The sequence below is a fragment of the Idiotropiscis lumnitzeri genome, chromosome 3 (genome assembly GCF_059441095.1).
Source record: "Idiotropiscis lumnitzeri isolate Australia: NSW breed Sydney's pygmy pipehorse chromosome 3, RoL_Ilum_1.0, whole genome shotgun sequence".
NCBI lineage: Eukaryota > Metazoa > Chordata > Actinopteri > Syngnathiformes > Syngnathidae > Idiotropiscis > Idiotropiscis lumnitzeri.
The window spans coordinates 21,431,058-21,437,086 of NC_142393.1; positions in this window are offsets into that span (position 1 = coordinate 21,431,058).

Here is a 6,029-nt window from a genome sequence, read left to right on the forward strand (position 1 = left end):
AGGGAACGTATTTTATGGACAATTTGGGGCTATGACAATAATAAAAAAGAGAATTGAATACAATTGACTTTTTTTTTTTTTTTTTGGAAATTAAGTACATTACAGTCTGTACTTTTTTTGTCTTTTACGATTCCAAAATTTGGAAATGAATCATGAATTTTACAAATTGTATATAGTGTATAACATCTAATTGTCTAAAAAGGTCACACTGTCAGAAATATCTTTCAGGTACTGTCGTTCCATTATTTCACATCATGTTTGAGTGACATGACATTTGTTTTCCTTCAGCAATCAGTCAATATTGAGGATGCCATTTGTAGTCTTGTTAGAGTCACACGGCAAAGTAACTCGTTAACTGTGTAAACGAGCCTTTTACCTTTCTGCAGTTTTTTGCCAACGGGGAAGAATGAACTCACCATCATTTGACTTCATGTTTGAAGTCAATAAGCCTGGTTCACTTCAAATATTTGTTTTACATTCGGCATGTGTGCAAGCCCTGCAGCATGGAGTGTTTTTCTTCGCTTTATTTGGAGGACACATTTTAGTGACACATAAGGAAAGCTTATGAAATTGTGCTGTCGTCATTCCAGCGGAGGAGTCACCGCTTCAAAAGCTAACATCAGCGAGCTCCCCCATTCCACTATCAAAAGTCAAAATTAGAGCAAGAAAAAAGTGACTAATGAGACAGTTGCTGAGTCATGTCAAGTATGTCTGAATTTCCTATCAAGGATATTTTTGAATAAACTTGAAATGTTAACATTCCGTCCCGCTTTGATGCAATTTCCAGTGAAAAGTATTCACAGCCTTGCACTTTTTCCACATTTTATATTACAAGCTCATCCCAAAATGGAACCGATTCATTTTCAACTCACACTTTCATCCAGGTTGTCTCTGTACATATCTGCATTTATCTTTCCCTTAATCCTTACTGGTTTCCCAGTTCCCACCAAGAAAATCAAGCCCGCCATTTAATGGTTCTGCTGTAACATGAGAAAATGTGGGAAAAGTGAAGCACTGTGAATATTTCCCCGATTCATATACCTTACAAAACATTTTCCCGACTGACACTCAGCAAATTCACATTATCATGGCAGAGAAGGCTAAAATCATCATTCAAGCCTGTCAACCTGTTTTCTCACTCTACCTTGTTCAAATGACATGAAGGGTTTTGCCACCTACAGTCAAAGTACGTGTGATGTCATCCTCTAATTCTAATTCTATTTTTTTACAGTATACGGCAAACCCCACTCCATCACGGGTTGTGAGTTCCTGGTCTCAATTTTTTCCATAATTTTTGGGGGTCCAGTTATAACTCCGTTTTGGTCTGTATTTATTTTGGGATGTAATTCCCCTTTTGGCCAGTTGGTGAACAACATTGTCAATTTTAAAGGAAAGGAGAAATCAGGAAGTGTTTCAAACTCAGACTTTTTTGGGTGAACAGATTATAAAAAGATTAATGAATGTTGATTGAAATTCTCAGTTTGCATTTTATGTATACAAAAAGCAACGACTGTAGGTTCGTTGAATAGTGTACATCTTTGGGCATGATTTATCATGTATATTGAGTGATTTTTTTTTTTTCCCCACAGAGGATGAAGACAATATGTCTCTGAGTATTGTGATAGAGCCATTGCCTAAAGGCTTTTAACACCTCGACGATCGATGCTCATTGTCCCCCCATCAATGCTAGTTTAGACTTTGTTAGCATTAGGCTAGTGGATGTTGAGTGCACGTATGTGGTTGTTTTAAATACACAATGTTTAATTGTCTTTGTTTTGTGTTTGGTTTGACTGAAAATTTCAACTGGGAGTGCTGTTAATTAAATAGATATTTTGGGGGATAAAACTCTTGATGGAAATTTTTATTTAGCTGGCGGCTATACACTGTACAGTACACCTTGGGAGGAAATTCAGATACATTACTTTGTATTTAAGGCCCCTAGAATGTGCTTTTACAACATTGTAGACTACAAAGCAGATTTGACACCTTCATTTTGTGCTGAGATGAGAAGCCAAATGCTCCCGAATGAGTAGTCATTCCTTTCAGTGTTCAAAGCAATGCGAAAAATGGTTTGAAATTGCTGAGCTAGCGTCAATGACAAATAATATAAGATGATGACAGGATAAACAGGCAGCCTCTTTGGAACACATAAAAGGAGTTTGGCTTTCATGATATAAAGCTCCTACATTCAGCATTTTTTGCATCTCGACTTTATATCACTGTTGGGCTGAAATGAGCAGAAAGTCTCTCAACAACATGTTTTCATTTTCTTTTGTATTATTAATTATTAATTATTTTGAAAAAATTTAAAAAATACATTTAAAAAAATATTTAAAATTGTATTATTATTATTATTATTATTATTATACCTTAGATCCAAAGGAACACTATTTAATAATCTACACAGTACTCATAGTTAAAATCAATAATTTGGGTTTTAATATATATTACCTGGTGGTTAGCAACTCTGACACTTTGGCGCTTTTGCAGCGAGTCAGCGCATAAAAACAACTCAAAGGGTAAAAACATAAATCTAGGAACCCCCCTATAAAAGAAAAAAATTGAAACAAGAAATCATGCATTCATCATATGTCTGACTCAGGCCTTCCAAACTATTCTAGAAAATCAAGATAGTTATACTAGGATGTATTGCAGCCGCTCGAGGCGCTCGAAGTCCTTTACGAATGTTAATAGTGTGTCAACACTTTATGTTTGTTCTTTGACACAACACAACTCAACGGGAGAAACTCTTTGTAATAATAGAACCCTCACTAATAAAACGAAGTTATGTCTTATATAGTGTGTGGTGTACTTGAGATGACCAGCACACTGCACGCATAACCATTTTTCTTACTATAACAGATTCTCACACACACACACACCCCCACGCACACACCCTCCCCCACCCACGCGCACACACATTTTCACTTGGGGGTGCACTCACTTTTGTTGCCAAATGGGTTAGACATGAATTAAATTTTGTTATTTACAAGGGAAAATTATTGACTAACGAACACAAGCTGTACATTGACTACAATTTCACATTATAGAAGTGTTTTTCACGTTTTCCCATGAAAAGCCTATAAATACAAATATTCACCAAAATGTGAGGGATGTATTCACTTTTGTGAGATTTTTTTTTTTTTTTGAATGAACTATCTTACCCGTGTAGATTGCCATATTTAACAATTTATAATTTAAGATACTATCATGGCATTTATTACATGCCTTTCCAATTTGGACCACTGTTGCAGGTTTCAGCCACATGTAGATGTCAACACAAATTTATTTTATTTTTTTTTTCTTAAGCGCATCCATTCAAGATGAGAGAGTGAAGTTTCATAGCTGATGACTGGTTTGAAAGAAAATAAAATGTACTGTGTGAGCTAACTGTGCTTATGAGTTTGTACGTTCAAATAGTTCCAACCCAGACTGGTTTGATAATACAGATTCAGTTGGCCTAAAATAAAAAGAGGGAAGCATCTTTGTTTGTTCGGTAATTTCTTCTTCGAATCCAGACAGCAATGTGTTTGTGAGTTATATAGATGCCATGATGTACACTTGCTTGGGAGGAGAGTGAGCAGGAAGACGCGTGGGTGGGGTGTTAGCATCTCATTTAGAGCATGAGGACACTGTAGGACCCCAGTCAGCACAAGCTCCATTTAAGTACTGTGAGCACACCAACGCGAGGAATGAAAAGCTTTCCACAAACCAATACATGACCTGGGTCCAATAGAAGAGTTGTATCAATGTTTGGGTCAAATCAGTGAATACTTGACAGCCTCCTGAAAAGGAGTATGTAATTCTGTATAGATTCCAAAAAATGACAGGAGAGCACTTTAAGGGGATCATGAAGCATCAACTTCATGCAATCCAGCACATATGTTGCATGTACAGTATCCAGTCATGAACACGTTACATAATTAAATGCATTCAAATAAGTAAATTATGAACAAAACCAAACCACCTTCACATGACGCTGATCCATTGTTTTAGCAAGCACACTAGCTTAAATAACCCACATATGGGTAAAATAATATATGCAACTACCAAATTGCAAACTTCAGGCACATTAATGAACCAACTTTGCATAAACTGTATGCTAAATTATTCACCACATACAAACCAGCATTATTGGAGGTTCAACAAAAGTATTAGCTAGCATACTAGCCTAAAAAGACGATAGTACGTTAAAATATATTTTTATTGCTTTATTGCTTTGCCCTGACAACAAGTAAATACAACCCACAAACAGCAAATAGCGCCCCTTCAACAGCCCCCCACACTCCGCCAGTGCTTTAGATTTCATACAAATAAGCCAGAGCAATTGCAAAAACTGGATAAATAGCTTGAATGATGATTTTAGTCCTCTTCCCTACCGCACTGGTTTAAATGTGTGAAGTGTCAGTCAAAGGGAAGATGTTACATGAGTTAAAAACTGCTTGGAAAGGGGATGGCAATTTACAATAATTGGTGAGTTGATTCAAAAATAGACATGGAGGAAATTCCGACATAATTGACATTTTTCACATCACTTCTGTCGCCTGGATTGATAGCACAGACGTGCCCTCTTGACGTTTAATTAAATGGAGAGCGCAATTTCGTCGACTAGCAGGTTAGCCATTTAGTTTTGATTCAATTTAACAGGCACAGACACTGATTAAATGAATCTAAAGAAGTGCTGTCAAGCGATTAAAATTTTTAACAAATTAATCGCAAAAAAAAAAAATCCTTGATTAAATGCGATTCATCACATTTTTCAACTGATAGATTTTTGCGACGATTGTACAGGTATTTACTTGAATAATAACTTATAATTAATGGACCAAATATTACGTGAATTTTAAATCAAATACTGTTCTAATAGCTTTCTTTGAATACAATCTAAAAGGCGTCATCTTTACACACATTTTCCTTCGAAACAATTCTCCAAACTTAATACATTTAGTTTTGGCCACAAGCACATCACTCCAGCAGTGTTACTTCGCAAGGCCCAGTGGTAACTTGAGCAGAGTGTTTAGTTTTCAGATGATGTGCTACACATTTACAGCTAATTTGGTACAGTATTTCAATTTGGCTTTGCTAAGTATGCAAATTATTTTTGAAGTAAATAAAACTGATATTGAATCGTGTTTAAAAAAATTTATCTCGATTTAACGCTTTTATACGTCATAAATCAAAGTAAAGTAATTTGAGACAAGATCATCATTAATGTCAGTATTCATACATTTTCTGACACTTTGGTGCGGCGAAGTGCTGTGATAGTTTCCAAAAGTAAAATGGGTACTTTGGCTCAAAACAGGTTTGGAAAAACGTCTTGTAGAATATTAACCTTTCCCTGGGCGCCATCTGCTGCTTAAAAGTTGGTATTGCTAAAAATAAACCACAAAAGTGCCATTTGTTGCCAGGGTCAAGTCAACTGTCTGACACGGCTGTAGTTTACCGCTTTTAGTACGGCAAGCACACCTAAAATTTAAGTTTTTTGTTTTTTTAAGTTAGAAAAATGAATAACCATTGTTGCTGAAAGTAAATATTAAAAAACTAAATAAATAAGTCACCTTGCCACCAAAATGTTTTGTTCTATTGTGCTCTTTTCCAACTGGGCCTGAATGCGCACTCTGCACTCATCAATACGCTGCCTTCCAGTGATATAAAGTTTTGGTCGAAGTACCTGTCTTAAACAAGTCTGCCGCTTAGGTTTGTTATTGCATGTATTATGAGTGTCAGGCAAGTTTACTAAATGTATGCATTTTATTTCATGAGACCGTGACTGTGTATGGTATGATATACAATGACTTCTCAGCCATGTTGTTTCGCTTGCTGTAGATCAGGGATGCGAAAACATTTTGATTTGTGGGCCACAATGGGTTCTAACATTTGACAGAGGAGCAGGACCAGCAGCACATGGATGGAGTATTTAGGTAACCTCACTTCATCGGAGAAAATAAAATACATGTAGTATATCGAGAAAAAGCCGTAATTTTAAATGAAAATGAACAAACGCATTACAACAAAAATCTTTAGAGTGC